Genomic DNA, 13,525 nt, shown 5'->3' with positions numbered 1-13,525 from the left:
ACAGAGCTGCACTGAGATGAGGAAGCCTGTGGGAAGAAGATGCCTCACGGAAGGGCTGAGACCAGGAGATACATGTCAGGCAGAAGTCAGAGGTGCCTATCGGACATCCGCCTGGAGATGTCCCTGAACTCAGGTCCGGCTACTCGCCGCTCAAAATCAATGCTCTAGAGAGAGACAAATGTTGGTAGGAAGGAAAGTTGCCTTTAATCAGAATGCTGGGGACTTCCCTGGTGGCACAGTGGTTAAGAATCCGCCTGCCAATGCAGGGGACACGGGTTCGAGCCCCGGTCCAGGAAGATCCCACATGCCACGGAGCAACTAAGCCCGCGCGCCACAACTACTGAGCCTGCGCTCTAGACCCAGCGAGCCACCACTACTGAAGCCCGTGCACCTAGAGCCCGTGCTCTGCAGCAAGAGAAGCCACCGCAATAAGAAGCCCGTGCACCACAACGAAGAGCAGCCCCCGCTCGCCGCAACCAGAGAAAGCCCTCGTGCAGCAACGAAGACCCAACACAGCCAAAAATAAATTAATTAATTAAAAAAAAAGAATTATATATTTGAGACATTCAGGGACAAGGTTAAGACAGAGGACCCCACTAGAGAGTACGAGGCAACAAGACCCAGGTTCATAGAAGACCATAATTTTTTTTCATGTAAGCAGTGCTTTAATAGCATTGTAGGATTTTATATGTTGTTTTTTCATTTTCATTCAGTTCAAAAGATTTTCTAATTTCCCTCTGCCTTATTCTTTGACTTGGATTATTTAGAAGTATGTTATTAAGTTTCCAAATATTTGAGAATTTTCCAGATTTTTTTCATTATTGATTTTTAAAAATTAATTTCATTGTATAAAGATAACATATTTGATTTGAATCCTGTCTAAATTTATTTAGACCTGTTTCATGGCTCATAATATTATTTATATGGGTAAATAGTCTACATACATTTGACAAAAATACGCATTCTGCTGTTGTTAAGAGAACTGTGCCCTAAGTGCCAACCAGGTTGAGTTAGTTGATAGTGTTAGTGTTACTAATTTTGTCCAGCTGTTCTATCAACTATCAAAAGAAGAATGTTCAATCTCAGTTTTTTGCTTTTTTGGTTGTTTTTTTAAAATTTTGACTACATTGGGTCTTTGTTGCTGTGCGCAGGCTTTCTCTAGTTGTGGTGAGCGGGGGCTACTCTTCGTTGTGGTGCGCAGGCTTCTCATTGCAGTGGCTTCTCTTATTGTGGAGCACGGGCTCTAGGCACACAGGCTTCGGTAGTTGCGGTGCGTGGGCTCAGTAGTTGTGGCTCACGGTCTCTAGAACAGAGGCTCAGTAGTTGTGGCGCACGGGCTTAGTTGCTCCGTGGCACATGGGATCTTCCCAGACCAGGGCTTGAACCCATGTCCCCTGCATTGGCAGGTGGATTCTTAACCACTGAGCCACCAGGGAAGCCTCTAACTATTATTATGAATTTGAGAAGACCATAATATTGTTGTTGATGATTAGGGAGCCTCGGTCAAACTTCTGTGATTCGTAGCATCCAAACTTGTGTAACATAAATTCCTCCCATGTGAGTCCTTGGCCTGCTCTTCTGTGCTTGGCCCCCTGAACTCTTCCGTAAGTTGTGCCATTATCTCCTTTTCTCCCCCTCTTAAACCAGTTTGAATTAAGCTTCTGTGATAGATAACCAAAGATGGGCTGACAGATACAGGTGACAGAGTTTTAAAAACTGGCAGATTTGAGACTACAGGCTTAAGAGTCAAGTCTTATCAGAACAAAGAGCATTAGAAATTATGCTGTCAGAAAGGAGCCTGAGAAAGAAGCGGGTTTCCGGAGCCACCTGGTCCTGCTGGGCTGACGTGGCCGGGCGCAGGGGCTGCAGAATATCCCTCCCACCCCAGGGAGCTCGAGAGATAGAAACCTCCCTCTGCTGCTCCTGCGGTCCTCCTGTGAGCAGGTGTTGCTGCCTTTAAACGGGGCTTCCAAAAGTCTCAGCAAACTGAGGGCAAGAGCTCTGGGAAGCCTGCAGGGGGGCGGGGGGCTGTGCCTGACACCTGCTTCTGCTAGGAAAATGCCAGCAAGCTCACACAGACTCTTGCCACCCCCCAGTGTGGCCAATGGGGGAGTCTCCCCCGCCTCCCGTTTGCATTGTAAACATGTCTTAAATAATTTCGCCCCTCTTTTTCTGGTTAAACATTACCCACAGCTGCCTGCTGCATGGAAAAAATGGCCAACAAATCACCGAGCAGGTATGTGTCAGTGAAGACTTTCCCGTGCGCTCACCAGCAGGGACGGTGACCCTTCGTGGAGGCTGTAAAGGTCACCTGTGCAGAGGGCGGGGGGGGGGATGGTTCATTGTCCCTCCAGGAGCTCTGGGGGTCAGGGAGCCAGGGCTTTCTCTGCCGCTCTAAGGACCTCGCATGCATTCAGCGCAACGCGGGCCTGGGGCTAAGGTCTTTGTTTTTCCTTCCAAAAGCTGTGTGTTCAGAAAAAATTGAAAATACGTTCTGCTTTTCAGTACATTGTGTAGCTTCCCGCGTGTTCCTCAGAAACAAGACAGAAACCTGTGGTTACTGAAGGGGTTGGGGGACAAACGGGCAGACGGGGACAGACACATACACACCACTATAAATAGACAACTAATAAGGATCTGCTGTACAGCACAGGGGACTCTGCTCAGGACTCTGTAATGGCCTACATGGGGAAAGAATCTAAACAAGAGTGGACACATGTATATGTATACCTGATTCACTTTGCTGTACACCTGAAACTAACACCACATTGTAAATCAACTCTACTCCAATAACAATTAATATAAATAAATAAATAAATAAATAAATAAAAACAGACTTTCATGTCACTTTACTTATGGCATTTATTGCTGGGGAGGTTGATGTTACTTAGAATACATACCAGGTCCTGGGAGAAGCTTTGAACATACTCATGTAGGATCCATAAAGCATATACATGTGCATATGAGTTTCATTTATTTTTTTGATGCAAAAATATCACAGGAAAAAAAGAAAAGGAAAAAAAAGGCTAAAAAGAAAAACAAAATCACACAGGCAAGCCAACTCAGACCCAGACAGACTAAGCAAATGGCTCAGGCCACAGAGCTTTTTTGCAGGTGGGAGCACATTCCCCGAGTCTGTTGGACCCGAAATCCTACATCGGTGCACTTTTTGTCACCTCCGATCTATAAATGAAAGAATGGCAAAATTTTAAATTTAGGGCTTCCCTGGTGGCGCAGTGGTTGAGAATCTGCCTGCCAATGCAGCGGACACGGGTTCGAGCCCTGGTCTGGGAAGATCCCACATGCCGCGGAGCAACTAGGCCCGTGAGCCACAACTACTGAGCCTGCACGTCTGGAGCCTGTGCTCCGCAACAAGAGAGGCCGCGACAGTGAGAGGCCCGCGCACCGCGATAAAGAGTGGCCCCTGCTCGCCGCAACTAGAGAAAGGCCACGCACAGAAATGAAGACCCAACACAGCCAAAAATAAATAAATAAATAAATAATTTTTTAAAAAAATTTAAATTTAAGTGGGGATCAAAACTGTAAATTGATTTTCCCTTTCTTGGTATTCCAAAAGCACTTCCTGGGACTTCTCTGGTGGTCCAGTGGATAAGACTCCGCGCTCCCAATGCAGGGGGCCTGGGTTCGATCCCTGGGTTTGATCCCTGGTCAGGGAACTAGATCCCGCATGCACACCAAACTAAGAAGTCCGCGTGCCGCAAGGAAGATCCCATGTGCTGCAACTAAGACCCGGCGCAGCCTAAATAAATAAATATATATTTTTTTAAAAAGCACTTCCTGTCTTTCCGTCATTTTCAAAACTCAGCTCTATACAATTTACATAAAATAAAATTTTATTTAAAAAATTTTAAGCGTACATGGGAGTTTGGGATTAGCACAACACTGTTCTAATTAACACAACATTGTAAATCAACTATACTTAAATTAAAAAAAAAACCACACACACACACATGGAGAGAAGCCTATGCTTTGGAGGACAAGCCCCACACCTGGATTTGTTTCAAAACTTAGTTTAATAGGAAAACCCATTATCCACCTGTGTTGTTGCTAAGACGACTAGTCTATATGTGCAGCTGCTCAGGTTTTGAAAGGACAGGGCTGACTCAGCTCCACCTACTGGGCCCCCTGGACATCCCTTCAGCACCCTGAGAGCAGATGTATTTTCAGTGTGTCAGGCACGGTTCCCGGCATCGGTGACCCGGTTCCGGCCCTCACAGAGCTTACTGTCCAGTGGAGAAGACAGATACCAAACACGCAATTATAAAAATGGTATATGTAGACTTGTGGTTGCCAAGGGGGAGGGGGGCGGGGGACGGTTTGATTGGGAGTTTGGGATTAGCAGATGCAAACTATTATATAGAATGGGTAAACAACAAGGTCCTACTGTAGAGCACAAAGAACTATATTCAATATCCTGTGATAGGACTTCCCTGGTGGCGCAGTGGTTAAGAATCCACTTGACAATGCATGGGACACGGGTTCGAGCCCTGGTCCGGGAAGATCTCACATGCTGCAGAGCAACTAAGCCCGTGCACCACAACTACTGAGCCTGTGCTCTAGAGCCCGCGAGCCACAATTACTGAGCCCACGTGCCACAACTACTGAAGCCCATGCACCTACAGCCCATGCTCCCCAAAAGAGAAGCCACCGCAATGAGGAGCCTGCGCACCGCAACGAAGAGTGGGCCCCGCTCGCCGCAACGAAGACCCAACACAGCCAAAAATAAATATAAAAATAAATAAATAAAAGATTACTATAAATATATATATATATCCTGTGATAAACCATAATGGAAAAGAATATGAAAAATAATGTATATTTACGTATAACCAAATGACTTCTGTACAGCAGACACTAACACAACATTGTAAATCAACTATACCTCAATAAAATAATTTTTTTAATAAGTGGTATACCTGATGAAAGGCAAGTACAGTAAGCCATGGGCATAGCAGGTGGACTTAACCCAATCTCGGGAATCAGAAAGTTGCTCAAGCATTCCAGGAGAGGAAAGAACATGACCCAAGCTCTGAGGGGGCAAGCAGGGTGACCTTGATGAAACAAGTGAAGTCCGATAAGGCTAGAGCCTCATAAGCAGCACAGGGGCCCAAGCTCATTACAGTAGGGGAGGGCCTGGGAATTTGTGTTTATGCCAAGTTCTCCAAGCTATCCTGACGCCCTGAGAACCACGGCCTTAGAAGAGTACTACACGAGGCTCCGTTTCCCACACCAGGCCAAACATCACCCCTCACCGGATGGAACTTGCTTGCCTCCTAACAGACCTTATGTCAAGTCTCCACATTGTGCAATCCTCTATCACTTCTTCAATTTTTTTGCAGACTATGGGGTTTTTGTTTTTCATTATTATATGCCTTCATTTATTATTATTATTTTTTAAATTGATGTATAGTTGACTTACAATGTTGTGTTAGTTTCAGGTGTACAGCAAAGTGATTCAGTTATACATATATATGTGTATATATATATATGTATATATTCTTTTTGTATATGTTCTTTTCCATTATGATTTATCACAGGGTATTGAATATAGTTCCCCATGCTATTCAGTAGGACCTTGTTATCTGTTCTATATATAGTAGTTTTATGCCTTTATTTTAAAAATCAGCTTTGTTCAGGTGCAATTTATAGACAACAGATTTTACCAATTTTAAGTAAGAAATTCAATGAATTTTGACAAATATATACAGTTGTAAAACCACCATCACCCGAAAAAGTTATTTTGTGCCCTTTGCAGTCAATCCCCTTCCCCATTCCCAACCCTGGGCAACCACTAATCAGTTTTCTGAAAGAACAGTTTTGCCTTTTCTATAATTTCATATAAATGAAATCATAAAGCATGTGGTGTTCCACGTCTAAGTTCTTTCGTTTGTATAATACTTTTGAGATTCATCATTTTGATGTACAGATCAGTAGTTCATTCCTTTTAGTTGCTAATTCGTATTCCATTGTGTGGATGACCACGGCTGTTCACCAGTGGATGGATGTGTGGGTTGTTTCCAGTGTTTGCCTATTATGGATAAATAGTCTATTAAAAAAAATAATGTGGGTTTTTGTATGAATGTGTTTTCATTTGTCTCCAGTAAATACCCAGGAGAGGGATTGCCAGGTCACACGGTAAGTGTATGTTTAACTTTGTAAGAAACGGCCCAACTGCTTTCCAAAGTGGTCATTTTGTGTCCCACCTAAAATGTGTGAGCATTCCAGTTCCTCCATGTCCAGGTCAACTCTTGGTCTGTTATGAAAAATTTTTAAATTTTTATTGGAGTAGAGTTGATTTATAATGTTTTGTTAGTTTCAAGTGCACAGAAAAGTGATTCAGTTATACTGAATGCATATTCTTCCTCATATTCTTTTCCATTATAAGTTATTACAAGATGTTGAATATAGTTCCCTGTGCTCTACAGTAGGTCCTTGTTGGATATCTATTTTATATATAGTCGTGTGTGTATGTTAATCCCAGACTCCTAATTTATCTCCCCCACCCTCGCTATCCCCTTGGGTAACCGTAAGTTTGTTCTCTATGTCTGTGAGTCTGTTTCTGTTTTGTGGATAAGTTCATTTGTATCATATTTTAGATTCCACATATAAGTGGTATCATATGATATTTGTCTTTCTCTGACATCAGTCTTCTTAATTTTACCCGTTTCAGATTGTGTTTTAATAAAATCGCTCTTCCTGCAGGAAGGAAAATGAGTTGGAAGGGACAAAAGACCCACTGGGTGGCTTTTGCAGGAGCCTAGGTGGGAGGCTCTGAGAGAATTAGAAAACCTACGGTCTACTTTCTCATCAGCAGACAGAGGGGCTGCGGGAAAGGAATCGTAAAGAAGAAGAATGTACCTTTGAATGTACGGGGCACACTGATTTCACAGAGGAAACATGGACCTGACCAGCGTTGAACGGGGAGTGGCAGGGCCAGAAGGAAGACTCTCCTGCGGCTACCTGCTCCTGACCCTGCTTTGGAGACTGGGGACCCCAGCGGTAGAAGGGCAGGGGCAAGGTAAATGCGTAGTTCTTGTGTCCTTGGCTGAGATGATGAAGTAAATCCTCACAGGAAGGGAGTTATAAGTAGTGGTTAGTTGTCTTTAGAAATCATTCCAACAGCACTCGATTCATTCAATATTCACTTTCAAAGTGGCTGAACTTGACGGGCACTGTGTCTTGTCTGGAAGCACAGACCTCCTGTCAAGTTGCTCACAGTTGGCGGAATTCCCTGGCGGTCCACTGCCGGGGCCCCTGGCTGGGGAGCTAAGATCCCACAAGCTGTGTGGTGTGGCCAAAAAACAAAAAAGTTGCTCACAGGTTAGTGAGTGAGTGAAGGGAGCTGACTATCACTTCTAATAGTGTTTCCTCAGGTGTCTCATCTATTCTTTTGTAACCCCTTGCTGAGTGGGCCCAGACATGCCCAAGGACAGCCCTGGAGTGAACATCCCTGCACCATCCCTGTCGGACAAGGTGAAGTTCACAGCACTAACTTTGCAAGGATGAATTAACATAGTTTCTATCTTCTAGGGTTCCAGCCCTGAGTGGGTACACGCTCAGCTCTGGTTCCCAGAAGCCACCCAAGCACTTGTTTCACCCCAATCCCACCCCGAGCAGGCTGAGATGGGGGTCACCCCCAGAGAGACGCTAGGAAGACAGAGGTTATAGACGTATACCAATGCCAATCAACGGCACAGGTCACGGCTCACCAGATTTATCAAGAGGTCAGTCAGCTCTCAGCGTTCCTGGGGAGAAAAATGCTCATTTCTTGGGAGAACAGCAAGTGGAGCTTTGGCTGAAACCACTTTGCCTTCAAGAGCAATTTTTTAATCCCTTTGTCTGGTGCATGAAATCAGTTCCCAGAGCACAGGGGTTATTAATAACTGTGGGACCTTTTCCCAGCCTCCAGATCAATTGGCAGAAGCCTCTGGTTCCTCCCTTCTGGATGCTTCTATCATTTAGAGCTGGGAAGTGGCCTCCTCCTCGAAACGCGTATAGTTTTTTGCGTGACTTGGGAATTGCATAGCGCCCTCCCAGCCCCCAGCCCAACAAACCCAGTCCACCAGGAGGCCTCACCCTCTTGTCCGTCTTCCTGAGCTGGCTCAGCCTGCTGGCGTCTTTGCTTCCGCAGGGATGGCCAGCTCTCTGCAGAGCGGGGCAGCCTGTACCTCTCCCGCAGGCTGGCTCTTCACAGCCAAGTGCAGGCCCGAGTGCTGACAGGGATCCAACTGCCAGCAGTGGAGCCGGCCTGATTTAGAATAAGGTCACTTTGAGCTGGCTCCTCTCCTGCAGCTGGTGGAGGCCCCGAGGCAGCTTGGGTAGGTGCTAAGCGAGGCCCAGATCTCAACCTGGGGACATGGGGGATGCCATGCCGGCAGCTCCCGTGCAGGGGGAGGTAACGCAGGTCTTCCTCCAGAGCTGCCTCTGTCCTTCTCCTCCTCTCCCACCCCTCCTGGGGGCCTAGCCATGCCCGTGGCCTTCCCAGGCTCTCAGCTCAGGAAATTTGGACCCTCTGACTTGCATCCTCCAAGCTCCACACCACCCCCCTGTCCGTCTGCCCCCTCCCCAGAGGTGGCTGGCTGGTACCCTAACCGCAGCACAACACGGGGGAGGGGCGGGCCTGGGGTCACCTCCTGGCCCCAGGCCTGTTAGCTCCCTGTGAAGAAACTAACACGAACACCCGCCTTGTGAGGGTGGGTGACAGCGGGCGCAAAGCCCTGCCCACGCGCGCACACAGCGGGCACGTCCTAAGGGACGCTCAGAGCTGGCCGCATCTTCCCCACGAACCTGCTCCCCCGCCCCCGCACTTCCTGTCTCAGTCAACAGCATCACTGCTCTCTTAGTCACTCAGACTGAATGACAAAACAGTTGTCTTGGGCAGCTTTCATTAGCCCATGTTTTCCTTTTGTGGCAAAATATACGTAACATGAAATTTACCATTTTAACCACTATTTTTTTTTTTTTTTGGCGGTACGCGGGACTCTCACTGTTGTGGCCTCTCCTGTTGTGGAGCACAGGCTCTGGACGCGCAGGCTCAGCGGCCATGGCTCACGGGCCCAGCCGCGCCGCGGCATGTGGGATCTTCCCGGACCGGGGCATGAACCTATCTATGTCTCCTGCACCGGCAGGCGGACTCTCAACCACTGCGCCACCAGGGAAGCCCCCTTGGTCTGTTTTTTTAAAGGGTTTTTGGAAAGGAAATTAACACACAGAATTTTTTGTTTTTTTAAGTTTTCCAAAGTGCTTTTTTTTAAAATCACCCATTTTATTTATTTATTTATTTATTTATTTATTTATTTATTTATATTTATTGACTGCAACCCTCGGCATGCAGGGACCTTAATTCCCCAACCAGGGATCGAGCCCGGGCCCCCTGCATTGGGAGCGTGGAATCTTAACCACTGGACCCTGAGGGAAGTCCCCAGCACACAGAGTTTTAGAACCCACACAATACAGAGGACTGTGCAGTGAGAGCATATCTCCTCCCAGCTTGAGGGCAGGGCCATCCCCTCAGCACCAGCCCTCTGACCGTCCCCCAGCAGTGACCATCCCACTGCCCGTCCCTGGTTGCTGCCCGATATTTTCCAGTTCTCACTGGTTTCTCCAACCCAGACTCTGCCTTCTGGGAGCTGTCCTGCTGGGCTGCCAGCGGGGCATTCTTCAGGCGAGCCCTGGCCTTGGCCCTCACCCACAAGGCATTAAATCTGTGGATCAATTCGGAATGTCTCTTAAAAGTATTTTGGTCCATGAACACATGATGTCCTTCCATTTATTTAGGTCTTTCTTAATTTCTTTCAACAACGTTCATTGTACAAATTTTCTACTTCTTTTGTTAGATCTATTCCTAAGTATTTTATTCTTCTTGATGCTATTAGAAGTGGAATTGTTTTCTTCCTTTTCAGAGCAAATGTCTTTTTGCTTCACTGGGATCCGTTGGAATCCTCTCCGGGTTGCTGCTGTTTTACTTAGTGGCGCTGAGTGATGACAGAGGCCTTGTGTAGGCAGGCGTCCAAGGCCTGGATCTCTCGTGGGACACATGTGTGAGCTCTCTGAAGAAGCTGCAGGTCTCCACAGAGCACACTTCCCTGCTGCGGGATACTGATCTCCAGTTTCAGGATTCCAACCTCACCACTCAGCTCCGACCCTAACGGCACCCCCCATAGCCACTTTCTGGGTTTTCTTCCCTGCAGTGTTTATTCTCTCGGGTAGAGTTCAAGAGCAATAGCTCAAATGCAGTAGCTCCCACTCTGTTCACCTGACAGGTAGAGGCTGACTTTCCAGCTCTTACAACTTACTGTAAAGACATAATAATTAAGATCGTGCACTAAGGCACAGGAAAGGAAGAATAACCTGATAGAATCAGTAGAGAATTTAGAATATATGTCAAAAGTGGCATTACCTGCTTTGGGAAAAGGATGGCACTTTCAAGAAAAGGTTTCAGAACAATTGATTGTCGATTTGGAAAAAATAAAATTAGCTTCCTACCTCACACCATGCACAAAAGTAAATTCTAGGTGTATAAAAGGCACAAAGTTAGTAAAAATAACAAAACCTTAAAAAGCTAGAGGGAAATATAGGAGAATATCTTTATGATCTTGAAGTGGGGAAAGGACTTTTTTTTTTCTTTAAAGAAGAAACCAGAAGCATAAATCAAAAAAGAAAAGACCGATTAATCTGATCAGGAAAACACACCGCTATGAAAGTGAAAAATCAAGATCCAGACTAGGAGAAGGTATTGGCTGTATACAACTAATGAAGGACTGATATCCTGACTATAGAACATTTTCTAAAAATCAATAATAAACAGACAAGCAGCCCATCTGAAAAAGTAGCCCAGGCAGAGAAGGAGATCCAGATCGCCAGTGAACACGTGGAAAGACACTCAGCCCCATGAGGAACCAGGGAAATGCAAATTAACACCACGAAGAAATGCCATTTTACATTCTTCACATTAGTAAAAAATATTAGTGGGACTTCCCTGGTGGCACAGGGGTTAAGAATCCACCTGCCAATGCAGGGGACACGGGTTCGAGCCCTGGTGTGGAAAGATCCCACATGCTGCGGGGCAACTAAGCCTGTGCGCCACAGCTACTGAGCCTGCGCTCTAGAGCCTGCGAGTCACAACTGCTGAGCCTTCGTGCCACAACCACTGAAGCTCGTGTGCCTAGAGCCCGAGCTCCGCAACAAGAGAAGCCACTGCAATGAAGACCCAACACAGCCAAAAATTAATAAATAAAATTAAAAACAAAACCGTAATCTACAGGTTTATTTAAAACAAAGGGAAAATCTTTAAAAAAATTAGTGAAAAATTAGCAATTAGTGAAAATATAGAGTGCTAGTGTTGAACACTCTCATATTCTGCTGGTCATTTTTTTAAGCAATTTTTCTTCATTTAATTTTATTTATTTATTTTTGGCCCCTCCAAGCAGCATGGGGGATTAGTCCATGCCCCCTGCATTGGAAGCAGCATGGAGTCCCAGCCACTGGACTGCCAGGGAAGTCCTCTACTGGTTATTTTTGAGATCTTTTTGTCGAGTTGAGGATGTGCCTACACTAAGGCTTCATAAACATCACTAGGAAACTTGCACTCAAGCATCAGAAGAGAGTTTTATAAAAGTGTTTATAGTAGCAAGGTTAAACAAAAAACAAAACAAAACCCCTCAAAACTCACTAGATGAGAATTCCCCAGTGGTCCAGTGCTTAGGACCCCTCACTTCCACTGCTGGGGTCCTGGGTTCGATCCCTGTTCGGGGAGCTAAGATCTCACAAGTCGAGGCCAAAAAACAAAAACAAACCCCAAAAACCTCACTAGATGTCTATTTAATGGGAGATTAGATACATGTGAAAACATTCATACAATGGAATACCATAGAGTAGTTCAAATAAATGACCTGGACCTATCCTGTTTATCTGTAGAAAACAATCTCAAAACCGTAGTACAGAGAGAAAAAACAAGTTGCAGAAAGATATATACAGTATGATAGCATTCATATAAAACCTAAAATATGAACAAATTTAAAAATGCTATCACTTATGGACACTTTGTAAATAGGAAAAACACAAGAATGGGTATGGAAATACAAGCAACGATTCAGTAGAAGGAAATGGGATCAGATGGGGCTCTACAAAGAGTTCATCATAGTTTCTATTCCTTTTGTTTGCCTGAAATACTTCATTCAAAGCAAGTAAACTGAAACATAGTAACTCCCAGTGTTGTGAGAGAGCTCCAATTCAATTTTCCATCAACTCCTTTATTCAGTTCTCATTTCAGCCCACTACTTCCCAGAAGGGTCGTCTGCCCTCAGTCAGGTGACACAATCAGTTTTTAACTTTAACCTCATGACTAAGACTGTTTCGTTGACTTGGGGAAGCCAAGGACTCGCTTCCAGTGAGCAAGTCTATGCAGGAATTTCTCCCCACTCTACAGCCAATGTTTTCCTTCCAAAATATTCCAACCTGTTTGCTTAATTCTCAGAGAAACGGGCATTCATGAGCTGGGTGTAGGATAGCTTTTGGAACGTGGGTTCAAAGTGTGGGTTGTCAAATGTGCTCATCAGCCAGCTTTAACGTGACTGAAACGGAGTCAGGATCCTTCAGCCCTAGTTCTGAATCTCTGTCTTAACTAGCAATGCAAGACCTAAGGTGATCTCTTCACTGCTTTGGCTTCCATTTTCTCACAGTCAAATATGGGTGGTAGATTAAATGATCCCTAAGGTACCTTCTTGATCTAACATTCCATGAGCCTAAGACAGAATTTGAGGTGCTTTCAAACAATTCCTTGGCTCTAAAATTTCTCTCTTCTGTCATTTCCATCAAGCTGGTTGGATAAATACTGGTGCTCTCAAATCTCTGGACAACTTTCAGGGATGCTATATTTTTCATATGTCCAAGTTGAAAGTGCAAAGAGGCAAAAAGTTACCCCACCTGCCATGGGGCAAATGTCTTGACTGCTCACCTAGGTATGGACTAGCATTGTCTTTGTAACTTATACCAGCAGTTGTCTGGTAAATCCCCTGAAGTGGTTGGTAGTCTCTTTGCAGTAGACATTTCCTACTTTCCCACTGCTTGGCACTAAGAGGAATCTAATTTATTTTCTGAGGCATGGTACACACACTTTTTGTTTAAATTGGCTGCGATGCACGGCATGTGGGATTTTAGTTCCTTGACCTGGGACTGAACCTGCGACCCTTGCATTGGAAGCACAGAATCTTAACCACTGGGATGCCAGGGTAGTCCCATCCTCTGACTTTTTATAAACGTAAAATATTAAGTTCATGGGGCGTAAGGACTGTCAGCTTCCAGTCAGACCTGTTAGTTTCAAGAGTTGGCCACGAACTGCTGCCGTCAGGAATTCCAGGTTGAAAGCAACTAAGGTCAGTTGAATTCACATGGTGTTTGAATTCAGAAGAAAGGAGATGGGCAGGTGGAGTTGACCTATCACACAGTGAAAAGCAGGGAGGATGCCTAATCCCAGCTGACTCAAAATGACAGTGCAGTGTGGTAA

The sequence above is a fragment of the Lipotes vexillifer genome, unplaced genomic scaffold (assembly GCF_000442215.2).
Source record: "Lipotes vexillifer unplaced genomic scaffold, Lipotes_vexillifer_v1.1 scaffold3, whole genome shotgun sequence".
In the NCBI taxonomy this organism is placed as follows: Eukaryota; Metazoa; Chordata; class Mammalia; order Artiodactyla; family Lipotidae; genus Lipotes; species Lipotes vexillifer.
The sequence above is the reverse complement of the archived record's forward strand: the minus strand, read 5'-3'. Positions refer to the sequence as shown.